This window comes from Zalophus californianus, chromosome 8 (assembly GCF_009762305.2).
Source record: "Zalophus californianus isolate mZalCal1 chromosome 8, mZalCal1.pri.v2, whole genome shotgun sequence".
Classification (NCBI taxonomy): Eukaryota; Metazoa; Chordata; class Mammalia; order Carnivora; family Otariidae; genus Zalophus; species Zalophus californianus.
Window position 1 is genome coordinate 118,116,090 of NC_045602.1, and position 16,044 is coordinate 118,132,133.

The window sequence follows — 16,044 nt, forward strand, 5'->3', positions numbered from 1 at the left end:
GGAGAACAGTCGCGTGGGGCCCTAGTATCCTGTCTGTGACACGGGGATGACAGTGCCAGGACCAGCGTTGACAAGGTGGTGTGAGGATCAGATGGGCTAATGTCGGGCTGCTTTGGCAGAGTCCGCACACAGCAAGTGCTTCATGGTTCTGGGGGCCCGTGATTATGAAGGCAGTTCCCTGACAAGGCGGGGATTCGGGACCGGAATTGTGGGCCAATTGACCGGGGACTCCCCGGGGCTGAGACTGGATGCTTGTGCCTGTGGCAGGCCTGTCCTACGGGACGTGGCCGAGGGGAAGGTTAACCAGAGACGGTGCTCGTGACTGGGTGGATTGGAAACCACCAGCGCCGTCCAGCCTCCCTGAGCCCAGCTCCCGCCTCCACCCACCTGTGACTTGCCCACCTGCGACTTGTCAAGGCCTCCCGGTGCCCTGATCCCTGGCACTTGCGGCCTCCTCCCTGAATGGGTCCATCTGTCCGAAGGTGACCACCGATGGAGCTGTGAGGGCTTCGCATCTTGGCCTGCCTGGCCTGCGAGGCAGGAGCTACTCCTGGCCTGGTGCTTTTGGGGAGGTCGCTGAGGCTCAGAGAGGGGCCAGGTGGGCCCGGGGCTCCTCAGCAAGGGCTCCTGGAGGTGAGCTCTTCTCTGCCGCACCCTGGCCACACCCCCATTTCTCTTGTACCCAGGTGGCGCTTTAGCCACCTGTCTCCCTGTGAGCCTGGGTTGTCCAGCCTCCGTGGGCCCTCACTGTCAGTACTTCTCTCAGTGGCTAAGAAGCCTCTGCCTCCAGAAGGCTCGTAGTGACCACCCTTTGTGCCCCAGCCTGAGTCCATTCTTCCCTCCTCTGCACCCTGCTGCCCCTTCTCTGCCTTCCCTCATGGTGCTGGCACGTTCTGTCCCAGATGGCAAGTCTTTTTGCCTTGTAGGCAGTACGGGGGTGACCATCACTCCACGGGTGCCGCACTTGACAGTTTACAAAGCGCTTTCCACAGCCCCCTCTGGGCATCCCCGGCAGGGCCAGGGGGAAGGCAGAACCATCATAATCGTCTTCATTTGGCAGATGAGTAAACTGAGGCCCCAAGACAGGGTCACCCCAGCTGCTCTCTCTGCTTGCGCCGATGGGACTGAACCCCACCCCCACGAACCCCCAGTCTCCCGAGGCAGGAACCCCTCTCTCAGAGCCCCATGAAAGGATTTGGAGGTTCAGAGAGGTGAAGTGACTTGTCTGAGGCCACACAGCCTGCAAGGCGGGCAGAGCTGGGAGGGTTCCTTCTAGGACTCAGAGAAGGGCCAGGTTGTGCCCACGTTCCCACCCCTTCTGAGTGGAGACCCAGATGCAACCGTGATCCTGAGGGAATGGTGACCAGCCCCTGGGGTGCCTTCAGAAGTCCCTGGCTCCCTCAGCACATCATTGGGCCCTGGGTCGGGTCCTCCCAGCATCCTGCAGGGCAGCGGTCCAGCCCCATTTCACCTCAGACAAGCGAAGAGACTTGCCCAAGGTCACCCAGTGCATAAATTTGGACCCAGGACCCCGTGAACTCTACAGGCCTGCCCTGCCTCGTCCAGGCCGAGCCCTTCTTTGCCTCCTGTCTGACCCCTGGCCTTCTTCCAGGCCCTCCCCGGCATTCCTCTCAGGGCGGTGAGGCCAGGAGACTGCTCTGGGAAGTCCCCCAGCCCCCAGCCCCAGCCCCAGGGCTTCTCCTCTGCCTCCGACTGCTGTCACCCACAAAGCTGTGTGACTTTGGTGAGTCAGTTCACCTCTCTGTACGTCCGCTTTCCTACCTGAAAAATGGGCCTCATGACAGTATCCACGTCATGGGCTTGTTCTAAGGATCAAGTGAGGTGCACCATGCTTTCAGCAAAGCCAGCATATAGCGTGCACTAGTAAATGTTAGCCGCTATTTTGTTATAATTTGTATCAACTTGAAGAGGAAAGGATTGACAGTCCCATGCTCCAGATAGGAAAACTGAGACTCAGAGAAAGGAAATAGCATCCACCAGGCCACAGAGGGATGTCACAGGTTCCTGGGGGCACATCCCACTTTCCAGATGGGGAAACTGTCCCCTGCCAGGACTCAGTTTTTTCATCTGTGCAGTGGGTTTGTGCATATTGTGGGGAAATAGTTCTATCACATCAAACCAATGTGGTTCCTCAGTCAGCAGCCACCTTAGGGTGGAGGTTGGGGGAGTTAAGGGCTCCTGTCTAGGCTGGTGGGGGCTGTGCCCTGTGCACTTTGTCCCTGAACTATGCCAAGTTCTCAAGGCTGGGCCTGCCTAGGAGGCTGAACCAGGCCTGGCCAGGCCTTCTGGGTGCCCTGCAGCTACCGGCACCCAGGTCCCACCGCATCACCTGGTTCACCTGCCGCCTCTGCTGTGTGCCCTGGACGGTCGGCTTCTCTTATTGAGCCTCAGTTTCTCATCTATGAGAGGGGGGCAGGCGTCTTTCTTCACTGGGCTGTTGGGAGGACTGGGTAAGCTCATTTCCGCCCAGATGCCTGCCCATGCCAGGCTTAGAGAAAGGCCCCAGCTAGTGGTTATTACGGTGATGAGAATGGGCAGGATTCTGCCTGGCAAGAAGGGGGAACAGCATTCCAGGCAGAGGACCCACGTGAGCAAAGCCTCAGAGATAGGACAGTTTAGGGAGCACCCTGTAGTTAAGTGGGGGCAAGTGGGTGTGGACTGCCACCTTCCAGGATTTAGACTAACCCTGAGGGGAGGGGGCAGGGGTCAGCGTGGCTGCGGTGATGTTGACCTTCCCGCCCTCCGAACTGCAGGTTTCCTTTCAGAGCCTTGCGAGCAGCCACCTGTGCTCCCCACCCCCCTCCCTGCCAGGTGTTCCCGAAGGCCCTGGAACCAGATGAGCCACAGTTCTATTTGGGGACAATTCTGCTGTTCCCGTTTCTCTCCTGTGCCCTAGTTTTAGAAACGACGTGGGTTTGGTTACCAGTTGGCCATTTGCAGAAAGCAACCCCCCCCCCCCACCACTCCGCCCATACCTTAGATCTGTGGGCAGCATGGGCAAAATAGGACTCGTTATTGCCTCTGGGAGTTGTTCCTGGCCTCTGTCCCTGGATTCTCTGGGTAGGGAGTTGGCAGCTGGACTCTTGATTACCTGCTGCTGGACCCCAAGGGATGCACCCTGGGACCAGCCTGCACTCCGGTGGAGGCGGACACAGAGCCTGATCATTGCCCTACCACAGGGTAGGCATCGTAGGAACTCAGTCAGCAGCCCATTACAAGGCCTGAAAGGCTTCCTAGAGGAGGTGACACCTGGCTTGAGTCTTAAAGGATGAGCAGGAGCTCACAAGGAAAAAAGAATGGTGAGGGCAATCCAGGAAGAAGGGAGAGCCTGGGCGAAGATCTGGAGGTGGGAACTCACCTGGTGGGTGCAGGCAGAGCCTGGGGAGGTGGGGAGTGTCAGCTCATGTGCAACGTAGTTAGAAGGTGACTAGGTTGACCAGGCAAGGCCTCAGTACCTTGCCAGGCTTTGCTGAGGCCTTCTGCTAAAGGTGTGAAGGGAAGACACAGAGAAGGGTCAGACCTCTCTAGCGCTCAATTACTGTTGTCAAGTGAAGGTAGCCCAGGGAGGCTGGGGTTCCAGATGGGGATCAAGAACCCCTATCTGGGGCAGAAGGTAGGGCCTGGTCTGGGGCCTTGGAGGGAGCAGACCAGGGAGGACTTCCTGGAGGAAGTGGTACATGACATTCCTGAAAGGATGGCATAGTTCTCTGTAGGGAGGTAGAGCTTGAACCAGAGCCTGAAGGTGTGGTATGAGCAGCTCCTCTTGTTGGAGCCCCGAGTGGTAGAGTTTTGACTTGAGAGGTGCTGGTGCTCATCCATGGAGAGCCCTGAGCACCTGCTCGGGGAGTCTACATGCTGTCCCTGGGGCTGAGGAGAGACTGCTGGGCAGGACTGGCTCATTCAGCATTGTGGCTTTGGTGAGGTGGCCCTGGAGAGAAGGTGGGCGCCGGCCAGACAAATGGCAGGTCTGGGATTGATGGGGGAGCGGCAAGGTGAGGGGTGGGGGCCTCAGCCCCGCTCTGCCTGCCTGGACATCCTTTCCCTGTGGAAGCCCGCCTGGCAGGAAGTGGTGGAGACTTGTTGGGGCCTGGCTGGCCAATTCCGAAGGCGCCTGGGACATGGGCTGGGCATGGGGCAAGTGCTCTGGGTTCAGGGCCTGGCCTCCTTGCCTTGTTGGGCAAACCTTGCCAGGGCAAAGGTCTCCCTGCTTGGGTGCAGGGCTAGACATGGTTGTCCATTTGTGTCTCCAGAAAGGCCCCTCCACCCTCTTGAACCCAGAGGGTCTGTACTCCAGGCAAGGTGGGTTGAGAACCATGGCTAAAGACTGGTGCCAGATGGACATGGGTTTGAAACCCAGCTTTGTTCTCTGTGGGCCGGGAGACCTCGGCCAAGTATCTTTGTCGTTCTGAGCCTCAGTTTCCCCATCTGCAAAATGAGGGTCACCCTAGAGTCTTCTAGGGCTTAATGAGATTTCAGAGGGCTGTGCCCAACACCATGCCAGCCCCTGGGGTCTGGCTTGGAGCTGTTGGCCCAGCTGACCAGGGGTGGTGGGACCTGCTAGGCGGCTGAGGGGTGGCTTCCGGTCTGCCCCGGGCTCAGCGCAGGCACCGAGGACAAAAGCCCCTTTGTGGCGGGACAGATGGAGCCTGGGAGCCCCCCTCTTTAGGGAGCAGAGGGCCGCCTGCCCCTCCTCCTCACCCAGTTCCCCGGCGGGGGAAGGAGCTTCCTCAGACGGAGAAGATGGGAAATGAAAGTCGGGTTGTGCAGGAGGAGGGCTGGGCTGGCTGCAGCCGTGGGGGCCAGAGCCTGGCTGTGAGCTTGGGCGGATCTGTCCCTTCTCTGGGCCACCTTCTTAGGGCCCTGAGCATCCCTGGCAAGTCCCAAGTCCCAAGCCCACTGTTCACTTATCCATCCGTCTAGCCAGCCTCCCATCCGTTTGTCCGTCCATCCATTCAGTAATTACCAGGTATCCACTCCGTGCTAGGCCTTGTGCTTTCGGCCAGTGTCCACTCTGACCGGGTGGTAGCCGAGCAGCCCAGCTGTTAACTGTTTCGAATATTACACCGCTGCAGGGCATTCAGCTGTGAGTGAGACAGGAGTGGTCCCTGTCCGCCTCAGACGTGTGTTCTCACGGTGAGCTGTGTCATCAGAACTGTGGGCCGTGCTAGGAAGGGGAAGTTGGAGGTGGCCGCTTGGGCTGGGGGAGGTCAAGAGAGGCCTTCTGTGAGGAGGTAGCTTTTGAAATGAGACTCAAAGAGAGGGCAGAGCTGGCTGGGTGTGTTGCCATTTGAACAGGTGGTCAGGAAAGGCCCTCTGAGCCTGTGACGAAGGAAGTGAAGGAGGGACAGTCTGGGGACAGTGTGCTCTGGGCAGAAGGAGCAGCAGGGACAAAGGCCTGAGCGAGCGTGTGCACTGGGTTCTCAGGGAAAGGGGAAACAGTGGGTAGTGCAAGCAGATCAGAAGTGGAGGGGGGGGCTGGGAGAGTCCTCTGTAGGGGCCTGGGAGGCCCCTGTGAGGACTTTGTCCTTTGTGTTATAAGGGCCGTGAAGCAGGAGCAATGGTTAAGACTGACATTCCAGAGAGGCTTTCTGCCCCCAGTTGGCCAGCTTGGAGGAGGAGGCTGGACCTGGACTAGGGGGGTGGCTGTGGTGAGAGGAAGTGGCTTCAGGACGTGCTTGGAGGTGGGACTGGCAGGCCTTGGAACTGAAGGCAGGAGGAATCATCTTTCCTCCTTGGGCTGCTGGTGATGAGGGGCTGAGTCCCCGCCACAGACCACTGTGGCTTCTGGTTTGTGTTCGTTCCCTCCCCCCAGTCCATCTGGAGGCACAAATTCCCAGTGCCTCCTTCACTTTGTCCTGAGCCTTCCAGCTCCCGTGGCTGCAAACAGCTGCACACATGAGGTGACAGTGGCAGGACCCTGCCCATTTTACAGATGAGAAAACCGAGGCTGAGAGTGGTATGCCCACGGCCTGGGTTACACAATGGGGTAGGGCTGGGGCTTGGCCTCTCAGGCCTCGGGGTATCTATGGATTTGGGGAATATGGACCCTGCCTCCCCAGTTCCAGTTAAAGATTTCTGGGTGTACCTGAGATTTCTTTCCTGCCCTGAGCTATCCTGGGGAGATGGAGGCTGCTCAGTGTGACCTCAGGGGTGGGGTCAGGAGCCTGGACTCTCACTTGCCATGTGACCTGGACCTCAGTTTCCTCTGCGGGGGGTCCCTAGCTCACAGCGTGTTGGGAGGACAAGTAAAGTGGTCATGTAGAGTGTCATGCCCGATGCCAGGCATACGGTAAACACTAAGTGATCAGCAGGCAGTTTTATGATTGCTGTTTCTGTGGGGAGTAAGGACCTGTGTGTAAGTCTGGCCTCTGGCTATGTCCACCCACGGCCGCTGGGCTTTGGGGCAGGGCTGCAGGTGCCAAGTGGTCTCTTCTAGATAATTCCACACCAGGGGCCTGAAGGTCCCTGGAATCCATGCCCAATCCACTTTCCACGTGGGGAAGCTGACCACAAAGCAGCCATAGGGGCAGAGCTGGGTTTTACACCGGGTGGCCTGCAGCCTCGCCCCGCCCCTGCTCCACTCACTTCCAGGCCAGGCCCTTCTCCTTCCCTCTAGGGCTTCTAGGTTGGGGACAGGTGGAGACAGGTCCTGGCGGGAAGGGAGCCTGCACTCTACAGGGCAGGGCAGGGCCTGGAGTCTGGAAGGGGGTCCCTTTCCTGCCCAGGAAGAAACCCGAGAGGGGCTGGAATGGTTCTGTCTCTGTGGGGCGGGGAGTGGTGGGAGCTCTGGGGTCCACTTGGCCTTTGCCCTCCCCCGGGCTGCGGGTCCTATCCCCAGAGGCACCCGGCACTGGCACCGGCACCCCGCAGCCGGCACCCCGCAGCCGAGCCTGCAGCGCCCCGCCCTGCCCCGGCACTGGCAGAGCCGGTTTGAGGCCTGCCCGCCCTGAGTGTGTTTGCGGGACCAGACATGTTGCGGCGGCCCTGGCCCCGTGGATGGCCCCTGGCTCACTCTTCCCTCCTTGCTCACTCAGCAAACATCCCCTGGTCCCCGTTCTGTGCCCAGGCCCCGTGCCAGGTGGGGCTTGGGGCCTGGAGTTGTGTCCGACTTGCACACTGCCCTGTGTAGGTCAGGGAGGTCAGAAGCTCTGCCACGGCGATGCGTCAGGCAGTGGCCGGGGACAGGGGTGGTTGGGGTGTAGCCTGTGGGGGTGGACAGACCCAGTGCCAGGCCTGTACCTCTTCATTGTCCGGGGCCTTGGGTGGGACCCATTCATCCTTCCCCCCTCCCCCATCTCTTCCTCCCTCCTTCCCTGCCTCCCCCATCTCTCCCTCCCTCCGTTCCTCCATCTCCCCATCTCTTCCAACCCCCTTCCCTCCCGCATCTCTTCCTCCCTCCTTCCCTGCCTCCCCCATCTCTTCCTCCCTTTCCTCCCTCCCCCATCTCTCCCTCCCTCCTTCCCTCCCTCCCCCATCTCTCCCTCCCTCCCGCATCTCTTCCTCCCTCCTTCCCTGCCTCCCCATCTCTCCCTCCCTCCCCCATCTCTCCCTCCCTCCTTCCCTCCCTCCCCCATCTCTCCCTCCCTCCTTCCCTCCCTCCCCATCTCTCCCTCCCTCCTTCCCTCCCTCCCCCATCTCTCCCTCCCTCCCCCATCTCTTCCTTCCTTCCCTCCCTCCCCCATCTCTTCCTCCCTCTTCCTTCCCTCCCGCATCTCTGCCTCCCTCTTTCCCTGCATCCCCCCTTGTGAAGGGTCAAGGGGGACAGGTGGGGAAGCTTTGGGGGAGGGGACAGCATGTGCCAAGTCTGAAGGCTAGAGGGTGATTACAAGTTGAAGGGAGGGCCGAGGTGGAGGGAGGAAGGAGAAAGCAGTGGGCCTCCATCCTGTGAGCAGCAGGTAGGAGCTTTAGGCCCTCTTGCCAACCGACCCGCTGTCCCCAACCTCAGGCTCAGATGCCCCCTCCCCCGGGTCGGGCAGAGGCATCGTTTCATGGGTTAAGTAAAGGGAGGGCTGCATGCCCCAGGGTGGGCCACCTGTGTGTGGGCTTGTGGTTGGGGGAGGGGGTGGAGCTCAGGGCTGACTGTGTGGAGGGCCCCGGGCCACCAGGTGCTCCTGCCCACCAGTGTCCCTAGAGGGAGTCCCTGCCTGGGTGTGGGTGGGGAGGAGCGGGCACTCTGTGTTCCCAGAGCGGAGGGGCAGACCTGCTGGCAGGGAGCAGCGAACACTGTGAGCCCCTGAGTGCAGTGGGCAGAGGCCTCTGGCTGGCAGTTGTCTCCCCCAAGGCCCATCAGCCATCGGCCAGTGGGGGTGGGGCGGCAGCCGGGAGCCCCGAGAGATGACCTTGGAGAGGCTGGGAGAAAGCAAAACTTGTCACCGCAGTGGCCCCAGGGGTGGGGGGGGGTCGGGAGTGGTATCTGCTGAGGAACCCTTGGCAAGCCAGGGCCTCTGAGCCCGGAGATGGGGCGTGACTTGCCCGAGATCACACAGCGATTCTGATGGAGGCCTTCCATTCAGCCAGGTGGGACCTGGCTGGGTCCCTGAAACCTGCCTGTCCTGGGCCTAGTGCCTTTTGAGAATCTTCTCTTCAGTCCCGGTGCCCACACCCTCGTTCAGGGGCCAGACCTGCCTCGCTGTGTGACCCCGGGCCTGGGCACCCCCACCTCTGAGCCTCAGCTCTTGGTCTGTGAAGGGGGATGATGTCTCACGAAGGCTCCCTGACACCGGGGCTGTGACCTCCTGGCCTGTGAGCCGTCCTGCTCACCCCCGGGCCGGGCTGCCTGGCCTAGGCTCTGGGGTAGAGAGGCCAGAGTAGGGTGGGTGAAACCTCCCAAGCCCGCTGACCTCACTGGCCCCAAGATGCTCCCATGGACGGGAGGACCCGGCAACTCCCTTCCAGTGACTGACCTCTTGGGCCTTGGGGCAGGGGGATGGTGGGAAGTAGGTGTGGGAAAGCTGGAGGCACCCACTGTGTGCCTTTTTCCCCATTTTTCTGCTGGGGAGACTGAGCCTGCAGGACTTAACACTGACCGGCTCCCTTCCTTTCTCTTAATGATCCTACCTTTAGGCCTTTGCCCAAGTTGTCGCTTCTGCCTGGATCATACTTCCCCTCCCTCTTTTCACACACTGCCCAGCCTTTGGACCTCAGCTGCGATGTCCCCTCCTCTGGGAAGTCCACCATGGCTTAGGACCCTTCTTGCCCCTCCAGCCCACTAGAGCTGTAGGTTACTGTGCTCTGACAGGATCGCTGTGGGATGAAGGCTCAGTTACTTTACCCTGCCCCACCCCACACCCTCAGGGGCCTGAGAAAACCTTCATGGCCTCCCCTCTCAGTTTTTCAGGCCTTTCTGATCTAAATTGCCAGACAGATCCCTCTAGGGCCTCGTTCAGACCTCTTCAGGCCTGGGCCAAAGACCAGCAGTGACCTAGTTAAGCTGGGACCCACACAGTCCAGACCTCTCACTCGATATCCCCCTGCCCATCTGACCTTCCTGCCTCAGGGCCTTTGCACATGCTGTGCCAACCTCCTAGACTGCCCTTCCCATGCCTCCTGATAGGTCCAGCAGAGACAGGATGGGCTTTGGTATCACTCGGATCTGTGTTGGCATCTGGGTCTTCACTTCCTGGCTGGGCAGCTTCCTGGAGACTTTATGTCCTCATGTGTGACCTGACTGTGGCCATGGCTTGCTTCAGGGCTGTTGGGAGCATTTGAAGGGGTAGTGTGAACCCTAGGTGGGAGGAAGTGAGGGGGGAAAGTGTGGCCATCAGCATGCCCCAATCCACGCCACCAGCCTGCTTTGGAGCTGCTGATAGAACTGAGTCCTACAGAGGGAGCCGAGGTGGCCCTAGACCCTACCAAGAAGAGCCCAGCCGAGGCTCCTTCCTTGGGCCCTTCCCTGTAGGGGGAAGCTCTGAGAGGGAGGGACTTGCCAGTTAGCTGCTAAGAGGTGAGATTTTATCCCATCATTTAATCAGAGGAAACAGGTCAGTTTCCTCATCTGTAAATGGGGTACTGAGAATGGCACATAGTAGATCCTAAATACATGCTAGCTAATCCTACTGTCATTGTTCATATTCCCGCACTCTGGAGCCAGAGTCCTTTCCATATTCCGAAGCACTTGTAGGAAAACATCTCAGTTTGACAGGTAATTCTTCTGAGAGTGTGAAAGGAAAGAAGGACTCAGGTGAAGACCCTGCTTCCACTCGAGTGTGGGAGGCCGTATGGCGGCAGGAAAGGGATGCAGCCCCCGTCTGTGAAATGGGAGCGTTGGACTGACACCCTTGCCGCGCTCCTCTGGCCTCCTCCGTGGACAGGGCCGTGTGAGGAGGGAGGGGGCGGCAGTTGGGGCCCCAGGCTTGGAGGTTCAGAAGGGTCCCATGTTCACTCCCTATGTGGCCTTAGGTCAGCCACTCCCCCTGTCCTGGCCTCTATTTCCCCATATGGCTGGTCACTGGTCACGGAGCCCTGCTTAGCCCCTGATGTGTGGACTACCTGACGGAGACCAACTGGGACCAGTGGCCTTGGAGGGAAGGGCTGACGGCGGCCTAGGCCCGGAGCCCCAGGAGCCCCAGCGGGCCTGCTTCTGTCTTGGGTGGTGGCCGGGGCACCTGACTTGGCTTCTCTGAGCCTCCCCTCCCCCCACCCCGTCCCCTCCTCTGCAAGGCGGGGCTGATCGTCCCTGCATAGCTGGGTCCTGGTGAGAACCAGAGAGCTAAGCAGTAATGGGAACAATCACGTTCACAGTAGTAAGGGCCCCGTTTATGAAGCGTGGCCCTTGCATTCAGGGCTCTGCATCAGTTAGCTCATTTGCCTTTTGCTGCCTGGGGGGGGGTGACCATGGGCATCTCCATGGTACTGGAGGAGGCTTTGGTCCATTTACCCAGGGTCCTCCCATGGGCCGCGGCGGGGGCCCCCCTAACCACAATGCTGTAGCCCACCTGGCTCAGGCAGGTGCCTGTTGGGACCTTGCCAGTCCCTCTCCCCAGAGGTGGGACTGATGGCTGTCGATGGGCTGTTTCCCTCCCCACCACCTCCTCCCTCCTCCACCCCAACACATTCCTGATACAACCTTCACCTGCCACCCATTCTTCCCCACCCCTGGTTGGGTCACTGTTAGCAGGAGACATTCCTGGACTGGCTGAAGAGCTCCCACCTTGGGTCCTTCTGAGAGGGGTTGTGACTGCTGATATAGGTCCTGTTGGTGGCTCCCTTGGGGTTGGGGCCCTGGGACATGAGGCCACAGAGCCCAGACAGTTCAAGTCCGCTTGCAGGTGCTGCCTCTTAGGAGCTCTGCGACCTTAGGCAAGCACTATGACCTCCGTATGCCTCAGTTTTCTCATCTGCAAAACGGGCTGACCACATAGGGCTGCAGTGGGTTTATTGGGATTCAGGCATGGAGTGTATCAACCCATCAACCAGCCGTTGTTATCATCTGAGAACCAATTGTCCCTCCTTTCTGTGGGGCCCCCAGTTTAGATGGTGCATGTCCACCTTCTGAGGGGTACACGTCAGGAGGGCCCCTGTGGGCTTTTTCTTCTCCAGGCCTGCGGGGTGAGGGAGAAGGTGGAGCTCTTTTCAGAAGTTGAGAACTGCTGTGTGACCTTAGGCCACCCCTGTCCTTCTCTGAGCCTCCTTTTCCTGGTCTGCTCTCTGAGCAGTTGGATGTGAGGTTCTGCCCAGTCCGTCCTTGTCCCCATCACTGTACTGTCTGTAATTCCTCCGTTGGCTGGTTTAGCCACCTGGCTATTGCCTGTCTTTCCCACCACAGTGCCTGGCGTATAGCAGGGGCTCAGCTAAGCTTAGTGGAAGGAGCCAACGAATGCACAACACTTGAGTGAATACCCAGGGCTTTCCTATTTCCAGGTCTTTGCGTGCATGGCTCCCTTTGCCAGGAGCACTGTCCCCAGTCATCTCTGCTTGTGGAACTCCTTCTCATCCTTGAAGTCCTTCTCAAATGCCACCTCTCCCAGCAAGCCTTGCCCAGCTTCTCCCAGTCAGAGAGGATTGCTGGTTCTCTGCACACTTGGTCTGAGGGTCTCTGCCGCCACCTGTTACGATCCAACTTGGTGTACAGGGTGACCGATTGATAAACAAGAAGGACTGTGCCCTGAATGGGCACCAGGCACAGCGGGGAGCCCTGTGCACAGGCTGTCTTATTGACCCCTCCACAACAACCCTGAAGGTAGTTATTATCCCTGTCTTTGTAGAACCCAGAAGCTCAGAGAAGTGAAGTGACTTTCCCAGGTATGAGAGAGAGAGCACCAGGATTTGAGACCAGGTAAGCCTGTATTTTTTCTTAAAAGGAAAAGAAAAAGCATTAACACACACAATAAAAAAAAATTCATAGTACAAAGGAAGACAGGGAAAAGCCTTTCTTGGACCCAGGTCTCCTTGCCAGAGGCAACCCTTGGCGGGGGGGCGGGTTCTGGTGTGTCCTTCTAGGGAGATGGAGGGACATGGAACACACACACACACACACGATAGTGTGTGGTGTACCCTGTTCTACACCTGACTGTGTTTTCTTGACAGGGTACGTTGGGGATTTGTTGCTGTCACTGCTCTCTTTTTCACGGTTGCATAGTATTCATAGTGTGGATGAGACCTCGCGCCACACCCCCTGGCTCTCCTCACTCTCACCAGTGTGGGTTGCTATAGAATTTTGGGGTCTTTGCCAGTCTAATACTCGAACAGTGGCCCTCTGCTGTCGTGTTTTGTTTTGTTTGTTTTTTTAAAATATCACAGCTTTACTGAGATATAGTTCACATACCAAACAATTCAGCCATTTAAAATGTACGATTTAATGGTTTTTAGTATATTCACAGAGCTGTGTAACTATCACCACAATCAATTTTAGAACATTTTTATCACCCCCGGAAAGAAGCTGTATACCCATTAGTCACTCCACTCCCCCTCAGATGTTCTTCCTCTAGCTCTAGGCAACAACCAATCTTTGTTTCTATAGATTTGCCTATTCTGGACCTTTTGTATAAACGGAATCATACAGAATGTGGTCTTTTGTGCCTGGCTTCTTTCACTCAGCCTCGTGTTTTCAAGGTTCATCCATGTTATAGCATGTCATCAGTACATCATTCCTTTTTCTTGCCGAATAATATTCCATTGTCTGGATATAGTAACTATATTTTATTTGTCCATTCATCAACTGCTGGACATGTGGTGGTTTCCATTTTTTGGCTATTATGAATAATGCTGTTATGACTATTCACGTACAAGTTTTTATGTGAATGTTTTCTTTTTTCTTGGGTACATACCTAGAGCAGACCTTCTGGATGATATGGTAACTCTCTGTTTAATCTTTTGAAGAAACGCCAGGCTGGTTTCCAAAGCAGCAACACCACTGTATGTTCCCACCAGCAATGTATGAGGTTTCCAACAACCTGCTGTTATCTGTCTTTTTGATTATAGCCCTCCTAGTGGGCGTGAAGGGGTAGCTCATTGTGGTTTTGATTTGCATCTCCTTAATGACTAATGAAGTTGAGCATCTTTTTATGAAGTTATTGGCCATTTGTAGTTCTTCTCTGGAGAAATGTCTATTCAAATACTTTGCCCATTTTTTAATCGGGTTGTTTGTCTTTTTGTTGTTGAGTTGTAAGAGTTCTTTGTATATCCTAGGTATAGAGCCCTTATCATCTATATGATTTGCAAATATTTTCTCCCATTCTGTGAATTCTTTTTACTCCTTGATGGTGTCCTTTGGACAGAAAGGTTTTTAATTTTGATGGCATCCAATTTATCCGTTTTTTCTTTTGTTGCTAATGCCCTGAGTGTCATGTCTAAGAAACCAAGGTTGTGAAATTTATACCTATATTTTCTTATAAGAATTTTTTCAGCTTTACTTTGCATACTTAGGTTCATGATCCATTTTGAGTTAATTTTTGGTGTAGGGTTTGAGGAAGGTATCCGACTTCCTTCTTTTGCATGTGTATATCCGGTGTATGCACCATTTGTTGAAAAGACTGTCTTTTCTCCATTGTGTAGTGTTGGCACTCTTGTCAAAACTCAGTTGACTGTAAATGTGAGGGTTTATTTCTGTCCCTCAGTTCTGTCCCATTGGTTTATACCTCTGTCTTCATGCTAGTACCATGGTGTCATTCATTCATTCATTCATTCATTCATTCATTTAAAGTAATCTCTACTCCCAACTGGGGCTCTAACTCACCATCCCAAGATCATGAGTTGTGTGCTCTACCTAATCTGAGCCAGCCAGGTACCCCCATGGTGACTTGATTACTGGAGCTTTTCCCCAAGTTTTGAAATTGAGAGGAGTGAGCCCTCAAGATTTATTTCTCTTTTTCAAAATTGTTTTGGCTATTCTGGGTCCCTTGACCTTCCATATGAATTTTAGGATCAGTTTGTCAGTTTTTGCCAAGAAGATAGCTGGGATTTTGATAGGGATTGTGTTGAGTCTGTAGATGAATTTGGGGAATATTGCCATCTTAGCAATGTTTAGTCTTCCAATCCATGAACATGGGGTGTCTTTCCATTTATTTAGATTTTCTTTAATTTCTTTTAACAATTTTTGAAGTTTTTAGAGTGTAAATTTTGCACTTTTTTGGTTACTCTAATTCCTAAGTATTCCTTTGATATTGTAAATTATTTCTTAATTTTATTTTTGGATTATTCATTGCTAGTGTTTGGAAATATAATTTAATTTTTATACATTGATCTTATACCTTGCAGCCTTGCTGCACCTGTTTATTAGTTCTGATAATTTTTTAGTGGGATCCTAAGGAACTTCTGTATACAAGATCATGTCATCTGCAAACAGAGATAGCTTTTTACTTCTTCCTTTCTAATCTGGTTGCCTTTTGTTTCATCTTCTTCTCTATTGCCCTGCCTGGAACCTTCAGTACAATGTTGAATAGAAGTTATAAGAGTGGACATCCTTGTGTTATTCCTGATCTGAGGGGGAAGGCATTCAGCTATTCACCTTTAAGTATGATGTTAGATAGAGGTTTTCACAGATGCCCTTTATCAGATTGAGGAAATTCACTTCCAGGGAATTTGTTGAGTGTTTTTACCATGAAAAAGTGTTGGATTTTGTTAAATACCTTTTCTGCATCTATTGAGATTACTGTGTGTTTTTTGTCCTTTATTCTATTTGGTATGGTACATTACATTAATCAGTTTTCAGGAAGTTAAACCAACCTTGTATTCACCTGGTCATGATGTATAATTGTTTTTTGAATATAATTGAATCCAGTTTGCTAGTATTTTGTTGAAGATTTTTATATCTTATATTCATAAGAGATAGCCGTCCGTAGTTTTCTCCTTATTTATTTTTTTTTAAATGATGTCTTTCTCTGGTTTTGGTATTAGGGTAATCCTGGCTTCTTTGAACAAGTTGGATGGTGTTCCCAGTGAAGGTTTGGTATTTATTCTTCTTTAAATGTTTGGTAGAGTTCACCAGTGAAGCCATCTGGGCCTGAGTCTTTATTTGTAAGATGTTTTAACATTACTCATTCAATCTCTTTACTTGTTTTAGCTTTATTCAGATTTCCTATTTCTTCTCACTTTTGGTAGTTTGTATTTTTTTAGGAGTTTGTCCATTTCATCTGAGTTATCTTATTTGTTGGAGTAAGAATGTTTATAGCATTCCCTTATAACCTTCTTTATTTCTGTAAGGTTTGTAGTACTGTTCTCTCTTTCATTCCTGATTTTAGTAATTTGAGTCTTCTCTGATTTTCTTGTTCAGTGAAGCTAAAGGTTTGTCAATTTTGTCGATCTTTTTTAAAGAAGCAACTTTTGGTTTTGTTGATTTTCTCTGTTGTTTTTTTATTTTCTATGCCATTAATTTCTGCCCTAATCTTTATTTCCCTCCTTATACTTGCTTTAGGGTTAATTTGCTTCTCTTTTGCTATTATGTTAAGGTGGAAGGTTAGGTTATTGGTTTGCGATCTTTCCTCTTTTTTATTTATTTCTTTTTTCTTTCTTCTTTTTTAATATAGGCATTTACAGCTATAAATTCACCTTTAAGTTCTACGTTTCCTGCATCCCATACATTTTGAT

General features: G+C 54.0%; 1 protein-coding gene across 4 annotated transcripts in view; it reads left to right on the top strand.

The window, feature by feature from the left end:
- The window catches only part of SRC (SRC proto-oncogene, non-receptor tyrosine kinase), a 49,871-nt gene that overhangs the window by 5,928 nt on the left and 27,899 nt on the right, over positions 1-16,044 (top strand). For 2 of the 4 annotated variants that reach the window (XM_035728906.1, XM_027622487.2), the window contains exon 1: positions 15,386-15,401. The exons of 1 other annotated variant lie outside the window; for it this stretch is intronic. The gene's annotated coding sequence lies outside the window, so the exon portion shown is untranslated. Of the gene's footprint in view, positions 1-12,232; positions 12,296-15,385; positions 15,402-16,044 lie in introns of those variants that run through there. One more of the 4 variants, XM_027622490.2, reaches the window with a different exon arrangement.